Source organism: Pavona decussata, unplaced genomic scaffold, assembly GCF_977016875.1.
Source record: "Pavona decussata unplaced genomic scaffold, jaPavDecu1.1 SCAFFOLD_92, whole genome shotgun sequence".
NCBI classification, from domain to species: domain Eukaryota; kingdom Metazoa; phylum Cnidaria; class Anthozoa; order Scleractinia; family Agariciidae; genus Pavona; species Pavona decussata.
In genome coordinates this window covers 18,527-32,500 of record NW_028145509.1, presented here as the reverse complement: position 1 = coordinate 32,500, position 13,974 = coordinate 18,527, and the positions used below count along the sequence as shown (strand labels likewise).

The window sequence follows — 13,974 nt, the reverse complement described above, 5'->3', positions numbered from 1 at the left end:
TTGTTGACTTCTACTAAGGGCAAAAAGACAATTTTTTGATTGGAAACGGCGGGGTTTATTGTTTCTTATTTCTCAAAATTAGGAGGATTGTTTGAAAGATTATGATCGACCTTCACACCACTAAAACAATTTGATTCGCCAGCACATTCCAAAACTTCCGTTAACGATGTTTTCTTTGGGGCCTCAAGTGATTTTTCCATTTGGAGTATTTTCGGAAAATCAATGCCTTCTCCTACAAATTATTGAGAATGTTTGTATTCGATCGTCCGTTGCTTCATTTGGTTTGAACGATTGGGCAAATGCAAATGCTCTGCGCGCGGCAAAGTTCTATTACTTTCGCGACACTTGAGTGAAGGACAGTATTAAAGAATGTTTTGTATAAGTGATTGACAAGGGAGTCACAAGACCAAAGTGAAAGGGTTTGTGTGAGGTGGGAAGGGGGGGGGGGGGGGGTTGCTGGGGTACTGTGCATGTAAACGTATGTCTTCATCTACGATGTTAACTTGTTATTGCTTTGTTTGTTTGTTGCTGTTTTTCTATTTGTTTCGTTTTGTGTGTGTACTAATTTAAAGGTCCAGTCTATTAGCTCCTGTAAAATCATTTGCGGTTGGTATGTTTTGAGTCTTGCACCCCACCGCTTGGTACTTAACTTACCCCCTCCCCCCCCCACCCCCCTCACTCCCCCCTCCATGTGCCTATCCCGAAAATGATGTCATATACCCATGGTTGCTATGCCGCACCTATCATGAGCATCGAAACCACTTTTCATCTAACGCTGGTTTCAGTTCAAGCGTTCTGGCAAACGTATACAAACGTCAATCAAATTGATGTCCCCTCTTCTTTGAAATCTGACTTGGAATGAAGGTTTGTACTTTAGATTTTGAATTGAAGAGCACAAAAAAAACTTTTAGGCGGCATTTATAAGGCATCATCACGATCCTTAGGTATCTCATTTGCATTGACGTGACTGCAGCGTTTGCTTTGTTCACTGTTTGCATCTCTTTGAGAATACAGTATTCATACTTTTATGTTTGCAATTCTGTAAAATGACCATTGATCAAAGATCCTTTCTGGCCATGGGCTTAAATACAAGCCATTTTACCATTATAAATTATTCCATTTTTAATTTACTTTGAACTCGTGTGGAAATCAATCAGTCTTAACGGTGTTTGGCTTGCTCTCCAAATACAGATCTACTGAAAATTGGTGAAATAGCGCCCAATAGCTACTACACCATAAAGTAGACTTCAATAGCCCTTTCACAGCCGTAACAATTAACGCTGGCTTGTGTTTAGCTTTCTCTAAGCAACGCCTTCAAATTATCCATCGAAGCTTCTAGCACATTGACCTTTAGCCATACATTACTTGTGAAATGCATTGTATCTTTTTTCCCTAACTTACTTTCATTTTCATTTTCACTTCCTTTGCAGTGCTTGAAAGCGTCAAAAACTTCCGTTGCAGATTGCTGATTGTGTTTTAAAAACCAAAGAGCGTTCAACAGGTAAATCCTTGATATATATTCTTTACATTCTTTTATAAGCCAGTCACGCTTAACAAGATTTTATTACATACCATAAATTCGTAAAATGGCACAGAGCGGTTTCTTCGGCACATCAACAGAGGTTTCGCTAAGTTTTCCCTAAATTTAGGAATATAGCTTCAAAATGGCATGGGCGTGATACATTCGACTGTTAAGCCAGCGTTCTCTAGACCGCTTTTCATCGAGAAAACATTCACCGACATACCATGCTTACTTCAGACGGTAGAAAATCCAGTGCATAATTGATCGTTTTAATTTTCTCGCTCTTTTTGTTACCGAAAGCTTTGTATTTCTGAAAAGCATTGTTTCCTTTTTAGTGGGGCTCTTGACACCCTGCAGTGAAGATAGCTGTATGTTTGCCTTCGGCCATTTATGGCCATTGTTAAACAACTATGGAATAATTTAAGTGGCTTATTTTTAATGCTCGCGTGACATTCGAGTAAACTGTGTGTGCTGACAATTGAAAGGTGGCGTCTATAAGTTTCATTCGCTTTATAAATGTCAATTTTTCTTTTGTTCCTTTGTTTTGAAGGCCGAAAGGAAGGACATAAACATTGTGGGCTGCGCATAAATAAGTCGAGGATCCCGTTTACAAGTACAAATAGAATTCGGCTTTCGGTGAGTATGCTAAATGAAATAATGTTCATATTTTACTTAATAGTCCTGTTTGTAGAAATTTCAAAAGGCTGAATACTTGTTTTAGTTGATCGCCCTGTTAAACGACAAAACTGAGCATTTGATAAGTAGGTCAGGGTAAGAACTAGACTGTGAACAGTCTATCTTTTGCTTGCAAAAAACTGAGCCAGTGCGATATTCCGGGAGGGGGCGGGGGGTGGGAGTGGCGCATGTGAGCCTCGTGAGTAGTTCTTTCTCGCGGATTCTCGAGCAAAAGAGAGAACGGCTCGCAGTCTAGATAAGAATTTTATTCCACCTTAGCTCGGTCAATACGTATAGCATATACAGAGCGCTAAATTGATTAAGCTAGAAACATAGAAATTGTAGTGTTAATATAAAAGTAACCGGTTTTTAACGATAAGATCAACAATGAAATTTACTGATGCAATTCTTGAATGTCCTAGTTGGTTATTCGCTATAACGAGCCGAACTATAAAATGACTTCAAATAGCCGGTATAAATATACAAAGCTAAATCTTAATTGATATTCAGACAACTCTACATGCATACATATGTTCGTCTGGAATTTCTTTCTTCTGTTTTGTTTTTTTTGTGGGGGAATTTTGAACATTCTTAGCAAACTGGGATTTCAGCAGAATTAACAAATCAACAAAGCCACAAATTTCCTTTTGAAAATGGTTGGAATGTTTTTATTTTTTGTCTTACCATTCGTTTTGATATATATATTTTTTTCAATCAAACAACTAATTGAGAATCAGATCAGCAAACCCCTCCCTCCCCCCTTTTCCAACTGACAAGGGCTGAATGGAATTAAGGGTTAAGATCACATTTGCAGACAAATATACCATACGTTGCTGATTTTTTCTTCCGTCATTATTTCTTTCTTCAATAACATGTCGAAAACAGTGGAAAAACCTGTCAGCAGTGAAAAGATGCCTTACACTGATGATGGCCCTCCTGAGATGAGTGTGAGTCTTCCTTCCATGGGAGATGTTGAAACAAGAGCAAAAGATCCAAGTTATGCTCCACTGCCTGTTGACATTGTGTTACTTACAGTCAACGACTGCGAGTTCTTGGCTTGCTACAGGCAGTTGATCAATCCGTTTAGATGTTGGTTTGACGATATTGGTTACGTGTATTTTGAGGGTCTGGGAGAAGACGCGGATGAGAAAGTGAAAGTTGCTTTAATTCGATGCTGTGAAGGCTCCAGTGGTCCTGGTGGTGCCTTGATTGCCGTAAAGAATTCCGTGAATGTGCTCAGACCTAAAGCAGTCATTTCCGTTGGAGCATGCAGTAGTCTCAACCCCCAGAAGGCCAAACTTGGCGACGTTGTTGTTTCAGCAAAATTAACAACGTATGCTTCTAAAGTAGTGACGCAAAATCAAGAACAATGGACTGGCATGAGAAGTTATGTAAGCAGACGTTTCCTTAACGTCATCAAGCATACAGCTGAAGGTTACAAGGCTCCTCTACAAAGCTCACCGTCTCGAGGAATCAAAGTTCATTGTGATGGTGAGTTCCTGAGTGGCCCCGAACAGGTCCGTGCTGAGTGGCGGCGCAACCAACTGGCCGAGTCTCATCCTCAGGCGATTGCTCTTGAAATGGAAGGTGAAGGTGAGTCGGCAGTTTAATTAGGGCGCAAGATAACTAATGATAAAATATATAGAGCATTGAAAAACAAGTTTTTTGTCCTCACTATGAAGTGATTTGCATGTGATCACTATCCATAGGCACTTACTCCAGAAACGAAGGTTATCCGTTGTTTTACGCAATTTGCAATAAAATCCTATCATTGTTAGACAGTTTTCCGTATTTTTATCACAAAACGCAACGCAAACTGGTGGATAAAACATTTGGGTAACGTTTTCTGGATGAAATAAAGTCCACATGCAGAAAATCCGGCAAATCCGAGCTAAAATAGCAAAAGGCGATGTAAAAAGCCGCAGCTTTTGGTCGGTTTTGTCCCGAGCGCTCATTTAATATGCTGCACATAGCCTGCGTCTTATGATTTATCCATTTGCACGTACTTTGTTTCATCCAATAAACGTTTGGTAAAATACCTTCCTTTGTTCGTATTAAAGGAGTGTTTACAGCAGCATTTGATGATCAGATTGAGTGGCTCATTGTCAAAGGAATAGCTGATTATGCAGATGGTACCGAGTCAACAACAGAGAGTTGGAGTCCTTTTGCTAGTGTGATGGCAGCTTCTGTTGTAGCACACATCTTAAGGGATCTTAATGTTTTCCGTACGTGGCCCTATTATCAAAGTGAAGGTAATGTGCGAATATTCATTGTCTGTTTAATTTGTGTGCTTGTTCTTTCATGATCGCAATTTTATTCGGTGGCCTATTTTTTAAGAGGGTTAATGCTGGATACCAGGACCAAGAGAAATGATCTTGAGCTGGCAGTGAAACACGCTAACCAACTAAAAAATCATTGAAAAAGAATCAGAAAAAGTGACTGAAAGCGACCACTAAAAATACTTAAATTATTGCAAAAAAATTCTGTCACTCTTAAATCGTGATGTCATTTTCTAACCATTTGATTTTTTTTTCCTTGTAAATAAATAAAAGGCGAGGTTTCCCAGGAATGGTAAATAGAATGTAGAAAAAAAAAAGATCGGTTTCAATTAAATACGGCAGGGTAATTTTATCTTAGGAGTTAGAGTAGGCGTCTTTTGCATTGACTATACAGCTTTGCTCTATAACGAAGGAGCCCTCGAAACTCGCCCTTGGTTTTAACGAGTGCATACGTAAATTAAGCCAGGAGGAAAAATATTGTAACGACCACGTTATAACATAGAAAAAATAATTATTTTGCAGACTTTGCAGTCACCTTCCCCACACTTATCTAGTGGTGATGAGTTCAACTCAGTATATTTTCTTGTGTCGGTGCGCCATTAACGTGTTGCGTCATTTTGTATGTCTACAGAAGCTTCTTCCGATTGTCGAGGCTCAACTGAAACAGAACGCGAAAGAAAGCAGAAGCGTACTGATCAGCATCCAGGTACATTGTTAAAACAGTTTGTCGGTTTTCCAATTTAAGCATCTGACCATGGTATTTTTAGAGCGGTTTTCAACTGAGTTGTTTTGCTTTCCTTTTGCAATACCACGCTCTGTGATTGGTTGATAAAACTCGCTCCACTTTCTCAAGCAATAAGAGTTAAAGCCAAAATTAATCGTGCCTCGCCCGCACGTGTTTTCGTGCGCTTGAGGCCGGTTACATGTATTTTCTTTGAATTCGGATTGGTTCCTTGCACCTATGGTGATTGGACAGAGTAACTACTTTGGTTTTGGTTTTACGATACTCGATTGAAAACCGCTCTAGTGTCGACTATTCGCTGTATTAAACTTACAGAGACTGCATTCAGGTGATTTAATCCACTGTAATTAGTTGCAACTTCAACGTTTTGTGTAACTGTTTTCCATAGATTGACAGTTAGATCAACGATAGAAGTTATATAGATGCTTGTTCGTTGAATGGAAGCCACTTTCTCATTTTTTGTTTTATGTTCATCGGACAAGCAGGAAAACCCCCTATCCCCCCCCCCCCCCCCTTTGTTGTTGGTTGAAATTCTTTTAATTAATGTGTTTTCTTCAGAACGAAGCCGTCGGTGTGTTGAGAAACATATTGCTGTTAAATTTCAAACATGACAAATTAAGCTAAGAGGGCGAAATTAATTGAGGGTCCCCAATAGGTTTTTCGGGATCCGGGATTTGGCTTTTTTAAAGGTCGGGATTCGGGATTCTAGCGGAAAAGAGCGACGATATTCGGGATTAGAACTGAGGGACGGGACGCGGGATTTGACGATTTTACGAAGTGGGATGCGGGAAATGTTACTCTAAAGAAACGAGATCCGGGAAGTCCGGTGTCGAAAATGTACAATGAAAATCTAGTTGTCACCGCCCTGGACGAGAAAAGAAATTTAAGGGTCCTATGTCTTTACAGATAAAATTTCAGCAGTGCTCCCTGAGACCTTGCAGTTATCTTGAGCCGATAAGCCTAAACAAATGCCTCAGAGCTAGCGTACACAACGACATAAAAGAACTAATTCAAACGGCTCCGAATGATAAGAAAACCTCCATTCGGTAAATTTGAGTAGTTTCCTTCATGATCAAAATCAAAAGGTCAACAGAGAGATCTCACCTAATTTTGATCGAAAAGGAAAATCTCTCAGAAACGTACTCAGGAAAATAAAGGACTCAATCCAGAAGTCTAAGGTACATTAAGCAACCAGTGGGAGTCGTGTTTGGCCTGTCACCTTTTCAAATATAATATTTGTTGCAGTCCCACGTTGTGGTACGTGAGTAGCAATGCTCTTCAGACTTTGATGGCCGTTATCCCTGACTGAAAATTTTTCCAAGGATCAACGTGATAAGAAAGGCAGCCCTCACCATCCAATTGAGAGAAAAAAAAAAAGAAAAAAAAAAAGGGAAAAAGAACAAGCTCTAAAAAGAAATTGCTAACTGACTTATTGACTGACGTGATTCGCGGGAAACTTTGAAAACGTCTTAAATGAACGATGTCGTCGTTATGGTGAAAAGAAATAGAAGGAATAACCTTACAGCTAATTTCTCGGTGACCAAAGACCAGTGCACAGATTTGCAGTTGGAATTTATATCCAACTGAAAATGCCTTTTTTTCGTCGAGCTAAGGGGCTTGAAAAAAATTATGACCTGACCGGGATCGGGATTGGGCTAAAACAGCGGTCGGGATTACGGGATTGAGGGAAAATTTTGTCCGGGATGGCGGGATTGAAGAACCCTATTGGGGACCCTCATAATTCAAACCACATTCCGAAAGTAACAAGAAATACACTTGAAAGTCTTCCGGTATTTCGTAATGAAATATTAAAGAAGAGAGCTGAATTTATTGAGATACTTAATGAAAAATCCCACTCCTACCTTATAATATAGGGCAGATAAGACACGAAACTCCAGCTATTATAGCAAAACGCTGAATTGGTGATCCCGGAGGATACCAGTTAAGTAAGTTTCTTTTCCATCGAATATCGATGTTTCCCTCAAGTCAAGCTTAGAAACAGACAAACTGTCTCATTTTGAACCAGCCCTCAAGTGTTGCTGTAAGTAAGTACTAACTTTGGCCACTTAACGACACAAGAATGAAGTAATCTAAGTGATTGTACACAACGCGTGTGTTTATATCTTATTTAATCAAGTTGTGTCATTTTTTTTTCGACAGACCCTTCTTTGTCTTCTTCCCATACTCAGAGCCCAATAACAGCAAAGAGTGGAAGATCTTCATCTACTACCCAGGCTCCACAACGGACTGAAGGCAGGACAATGATTGAGGACGATGCAGGTACACTATAAATAATAGTATGCAAATCACTTGATCATGGTTTAGACGCGGGTTTAAAAGTTTCGGTATGATTTTACCATTACGTTTTGACAGAGAGAGGGCACTATTTTAGAACTTTCCAAATCGGTGGGTAAAGTGTCCCCTTGATATGTATGGATAATGCTCCGTACGCGTAATTAAAATCCCGGCTGCAGAAAGTTTTGGTCGAAAAACAAATAGAGGTTAAAAAGGTCCAGTGACTTCTGACTCAAGAATTCTTCGAATGAAAAAGGAAAGCCATTGAAAGATACTTGGAGATCACAGTCCTAAAAAGATAGATGGGGCCTTAAAGAGATATAAGGTTTAGTTGGATATTTTGTAAGAAACCATATCAATACTGGAACCTTCAAGAAAATCCACCCCCACCCCCTCCCCTCTGTAGTGAAGGAAGAAATCAGTGGAGGCCAGCAGAGTTTGGCGGCTGCTCGTCTATTTTGTTATGTTATGGAACGTAACAGAAGCCTAAAGTATGTGAAAACCTAATCTGAGATAATTGCTTAAGAATGCTAAATAGAACGACAAGTCATTGTCAAATTGTGTCGATTTATAGAAATACGTAAAGACAACATCCACATTGGCACTTACTGGTATCTTTTGTCTCTGTAGGAGCTTCACAAATAAGCAACTTTATACAAAGGATCCGTCAATTCTACCAAAGACGTGAAGCCCAGGTTTTGCCAGTTCCTTGGCATGAGGATTTTTGCTTCCATCTGAAAGACCTTTTCACTAGACTTAAGATCGTTGAAAAAGAAAAGACACGTGGAATGCTGAAGGATGAAATCACCAACATGACGGGTATCTTTAGAAGGCACAAAGATTGCCAAAAGCCGAGGATCGTCCTCATTGAAGGGGAACCTGGCATGGGAAAGACGACCTACTGTCAAAAGTTGGCGTATGATTGGGCGACTAAACAAGATAATGCATGGGACGAGTCCTTCCCAAAGATTGAAGTGCTGTTGCTTCTCAGATGTAGTGATATCAAATCTAGCATATGGGAAGCTATTGACGAACACATTCTCTCTAGAGATTTTGTTGAAGAAGCTAAAGATTTAGTCCTTCAATTCCTCCGAGAGAATCCATCCGAAGTACTTTTAGTGCTCGATGGATTAGATGAGGTGGACCCCAGCAAACTAGACATGTACCTTGAACTAGTTCAAAGTAAAGAGCTTCCCGAATGTCACATTGTTCTCACATCTCGTCATGAAGCTGGAAAGAGAGTGAGGAAATACTGTGATGCATTATGGGAGATAGTAGGTTTTACCAAAGAGGATGCGAAGATTTTCATAAGGAAATATTTCCAGCACAAGAAATACTTGGCTAAAAAGCTTATCAGAAACATTTTTGATGATGATGACGATGGTGATGATGATAATGATAATGATAATGATGACGACGACGACGACGACGATGTTGATGTTGTTGTCTTGTCACAAGAGTTACGAGAATTGACAAAAAATCCACTTAATACAACCTTACTTTGTGTTCTTTTTGAGGATTTTGACGGTGATCTGCCAAGGAACAGAACGCAATTATACATCGAAATTGTCCTTTGCGTTTTGCACAGATACGAAAAAAAGAACGGTTTGTCAAGCAACAGTGGAGACCTTATTACAGTTTACAAGAAAGACCTGATACTCCTCGGGAATATGGCGCTACAATCTCTTCGCAATGGAGAGTTAAATATCGAAAAACAGGAAGGGTTTTTCAAAGGAAGCCCTTTAATCAAGTTCGGATTTCTTTCAATCCAGACTGGTGGTAGTAAGAGAATACCATGCATACGTTGTGAATTTCTTCACAAGTCTTTCCAAGAATTCTTTTCCGGCCTTTATCTTGCGTTTCAGATTCTCGACGGAGAAATTGACTGTGCCTCAGTAGTGACTGATGATAGGAATCGGGATGAACTGTATCAAGTTTTCAGGTTCATGGGTGGAATCGTAGCCTCAAGGAGTGAGGAGGCCGCAGTTTCTCTTGTAAGTAGTTGGATTGAGCATATAAATTTCAAAAGCTCCACCTCTAGCGCTGACCTTAGTAGAGATCTTCCATCTGTCTTCTTCTGTGTATCAGAATGGACAGTCCACAAGGAAAACTTTCGTGCTCAATTAGTTGATATTTTAGGAAAGCGCCTTGATCTGTCTTTTGTCACTAAGTTGGATTTAAGTTTTGGTGGTTTACCTTGTGATGTCGGTTGTGTATCCCTTTCCCAGGCCCTCACAGTAAACTCCTCCCTGACAAATTTGGATTTGAGTTGGAACAGTATTGGTGATACCGGTGCTGAATCCCTTTCCCAGGCCCTCACAGTAAACTCTTCCCTAACTAATTTGAATTTAATAGGCAACAGTATTGGTGATACTGGTGCTGCATCCCTTTCCCAGGCCCTCGCAGTTAACTCTTCCCTGACTAATTTAGTTTTGACTATCAATAGTATTGGTGATACCGGTGCTGCATCCCTTTCCCAGGCCCTCGCAGTTAACTCTTCCCTGACTGATTTGGATTTAAGTTGCAACAGTATTGGTGATCCCGGTGCTGCATCCCTTTCCCAGGCCCTCGCAGTTAACTCTTTCCTGACTAATTTGGATTTACGTTGCAACAGTATTGGTGATCCCGGTGCTGAATCCCTATCCCAGGCCCTCGCAGTTAACTCTCTCCTGACTAATTTGGATTTAAGTTGCAACAGTATTGGTGATCCCGGTGCTGCATCCCTTTCCCAGGCCCTCGCAGTTAACTCTTTCCTGACTAATTTGGATTTACGTTGCAACAGTATTGGTGATCCCGGTGCTGAATCCCTATCCCAGGCCCTCGCAGTTAACTCTTTCCGACTAATTTGGATTTAAGTTGGAACAGTATTGGTGATCCCGGTGCTGAATCCCTATCCCAGGCCCTCGCAGTTAACTCTTCCCTGACTTATTTGGATTGAAGGAGCAACTGTTTTGGTGAGACGGGTGCTGAATCCCTTTCCCAGGCCCTCACAGTAAACTCCTCCCTGACTAATTTGGATTTGAGTGAGAACAGTATTGGTGATACCGGTGCTGAATCCCTTTCCCAGGCCCTCGCAGTAAACTCCTCCCTGACAAATTTGGATTTGAGTTGGAACAGTATTGGTGAATCCCTTTCCCAGGCCCCCACAGTAAACTCCTCCCTGATAAATTTGGATTTGAGTTGGAACAGTATTGGTGATACCGGTGCTGAATCCCTTTCCCAGGCCCTCACAGTAAACTCCTCCCTGACAAATTTGGATTTGAGTAACAACAGTATTGGTGAGACCGGTGCTGAATCCCTTTCCCAGGCCCTCACAGTAAACTCCTCCCTGATAAATTTGGATTTGAGTTGGAACAGTATTGGTGATACCGGTGCTGAATCCCTTTCCCAGGCCCTCACAGTAAACTCTTCCCTAACTAATTTGAATTTATTAGGCAACAGTATTGGTGATACTGGTGCTGCATCCCTTTCCCAGGCCCTCGCAGTTAACTCTTCCCTGACTAATTTAGTTTTGACTATCAATAGTATTGGTGATACCGGTGCTGCATCCCTTTCCCAGGCCCTCGCAGTTAACTCTCTCCTGACTGATTTGGATTTAAGTTGCAACAGTATTGGTGATCCCGGTGCTGCATCCCTTTCCCAGGCCCTCGCAGTTAACTCTTTCCTGACTAATTTGGATTTACGTTGCAACAGTATTGGTGATCCCGGTGCTGAATCCCTATCCCAGGCCCTCGCAGTTAACTCTCTCCTGACTAATTTGGATTTAAGTTGCAACAGTATTGGTGATCCCGGTGCTGCATCCCTTTCCCAGGCCCTCGCAGTTAACTCTTTCCTGACTAATTTGGATTTACGTTGCAACAGTATTGGTGATCCCGGTGCTGAATCCCTATCCCAGGCCCTCGCAGTTAACTCTTCCCTGACTTATTTGGATTTAAGGAGCAACTGTTTTGGTGAGACGGGTGCTGAATCCCTTTCCCAGGCCCTCACAGTAAACTCCTCCCTGACTAATTTGGATTTGAGTGAGAACAGTATTGGTGATACCGGTGCTGAATCCCTTTCCCAGGCCCTCGCAGTAAACTCCTCCCTGACAAATTTGGATTTGAGTTGGAACAGTATTGGTGAATCCCTTTCCCAGGCCCCCACAGTAAACTCCTCCCTGATAAATTTGGATTTGAGTTGGAACAGTATTGGTGATACCGGTGCTGAATCCCTTTCCCAGGCCCTCACAGTAAACTCCTCCCTGACAAATTTGGATTTGAGTAACAACAGTATTGGTGAGACCGGTGCTGAATCCCTTTCCCAGGCCCTCACAGTAAACTCCTCCCTGATAAATTTGGATTTGAGTTGGAACAGTGTTGGTGATACCGGTGCTGAATCCCTTTCCCAGGCCCTCACAGTAAACTCCTCCCTGACTAATTTGGATTTGAGTCACAACAGTATTGGTGATACCGGTGCTGAATCCCTTTCCCAGGTCCTCAAAGTAAACACCTCCCTGACTAATTTGGATTTGAGTCACAACAGTATTGGTAGTAAGGGTACTATTTACGTTTCTAAGGCTTGTAAGTTTAATAAAACGGTAAATGTAACGTTATAGGGTTTAATTTTTTTGATTTGACTGGAGAACAAATTAAAGCAAGAAGTTCAAAGGTATGAGGTCACCACTTAATTAACTCAGGCTTTAGTTTACAACAAATTCTTCAGCTAAATTCAGCTAAATTTACTAAATCAAGAAAATACCAAATTTTGACGCTTTTATAAAATGAAAGCTGCTGAGAATTACGTCGGATACGAGACGTTTTTCCATATTACGTAAAACGATTTTATATAATTACAAGAATGGTATCTTAATTTAAAATTTTGATGCATTTAGACGTGAAAGGCCATTTTAAGAGATGTTTTCGCTTAGTGATCGAGACTTGACTGTAATACATAAATGATAATTTTAGTCAGTTACACCTTATACTTGTCATTAGTACAGACGATTTTAAACTATGTACAAACGATTGCCTCAATGGATTATTTTTATGAACAATATATAAACATTGAAATTACTGTTAATGCGTTTGGGACTGTTGTAAATATGTTATTTATTAAGCATACAATTTTTGTAATAGAAATAAATATGTATATGAATATATTTTTGTCTCCTTTTTTATCTTTTTGCTTTTTTTTATCTTGGTAATGACGGTAATAACGGTAATCGTGTTTCAGAAGCGAGTAATCGACCTAGTGACAGGCATTTTAGCGACAAGATATCTGTTGGGAAACCTGTCCAATTCGACCATGCAGTTAAATCCCCACTTTACTGATACCAGAGCTGATCGTTATTGCAGACAATATTCAGAGCCATCCGACAATTGAAAAACACCAAATCTGGAAATGAATGAAACGAGACCGAGAATGGATACCATTGTTTTAAAAGAAAAGTTTTGGTTTAATACAATGAGAAAAATGTTCAAATCATTACATTTTGTCTTATAGTCATGTAATTAAATTGAATAAATACGAAACTAAAATATTAAGAATGGCCAGCGGTCAATGTTTGTGACTCTCTCGGGGAAGAGTGGGAGGAGAGCAGGGATATTAGGCGAGCATGAGGGGGAGTGGGGGGGGGGGGTGGGGGGCTGAAGTCAGCGGCACCGACAACAGTCTTTTGAAGACGATCATGGTGCAAAACTAGAAACCTTACTTATACCGAATGTTACCTTTTTGTTAAATTTCGACGGCATATCAGGCGAGTTTGGTCGAGCCATGGTTTCTATTTTGGCGAGACGCCAAAATAACCATGGCGAGACCAAATGAGCCTGATATGCCGCCGAAGAGTACCAAAAAAGTACAATTGGGTATTTAAGGTGACTCGACCCAGTTATTTTTTGGCGGTACCACCCTACTTTAAAGCTCTCTGGTATCCCCACCTTTACTTTCATCGTAAGTGTAACACATAGAAATGTATTTCTTTTGGTTGTTAATTAGGTTGTATTGTTTCTATTCCCATTAGGGGTTTCATGCGCCTTTATAAACCACTCCTTGCGCATATCACACCACTTGACGCCGACCAGTTTTTCTCGAAGTTGTTTTAAGTTTTTGTTTACGGGCTAGTCTTTCGTTTGTTATGCCCGGTGGTGAAGAACCTTTCGACCAAACAGTTTCTCGTGCTGATTTAACCAAGTTTCGTGGGTTTCTTCTGGACCAACTTAAAAGCCATACCGAGGAACTTTCGGCGAAATTTGAAAAAGCTTCTAACGAAGCCGAAAGTGCACTGCTAGTCTCCAAGCAGCTCAAAGCCGAAAGCGAACTCAAGTTTGTCCATCCCGGCAACGAGCGGAATTATAAGTTCAATTTCGAGATCGTCGAGCTGCTTGAGACCGCGGCCATTGCAGTCCAAGACAAGGATACGCCGAAGGTATCGCAGATTATAAGCCAGGCCATTAGCTCGCTAAAGGAGAGGAACAGGAAAATCA

The 13,974-nt window shown here is 40.7% G+C and overlaps 1 long non-coding RNA gene and 1 pseudogene across 2 annotated transcripts in view; both read left to right on the top strand.

The window, feature by feature from the left end:
- The window catches only part of LOC146473657 (uncharacterized), a 33,539-nt pseudogene extending 20,892 nt beyond the window's left edge, over positions 1-12,647 (top strand). The window contains exons 8-10 of the transcript XR_014866281.1: positions 5,108-5,182; positions 7,379-7,498; positions 8,144-12,647. The product of XR_014866281.1 is annotated as an uncharacterized LOC146473657 (transcript). The remainder of the gene's footprint in view (positions 1-5,107; positions 5,183-7,378; positions 7,499-8,143) is intronic.
- On the top strand, positions 756-2,126 carry LOC146473658 (uncharacterized). Its single transcript, XR_014866283.1, has 3 exons — positions 756-864; positions 1,431-1,501; positions 2,073-2,126. It is a non-coding gene; the product is annotated as an uncharacterized LOC146473658 (long non-coding RNA).
- Positions 12,648-13,974: the final 1,327 nt, after the last annotated feature.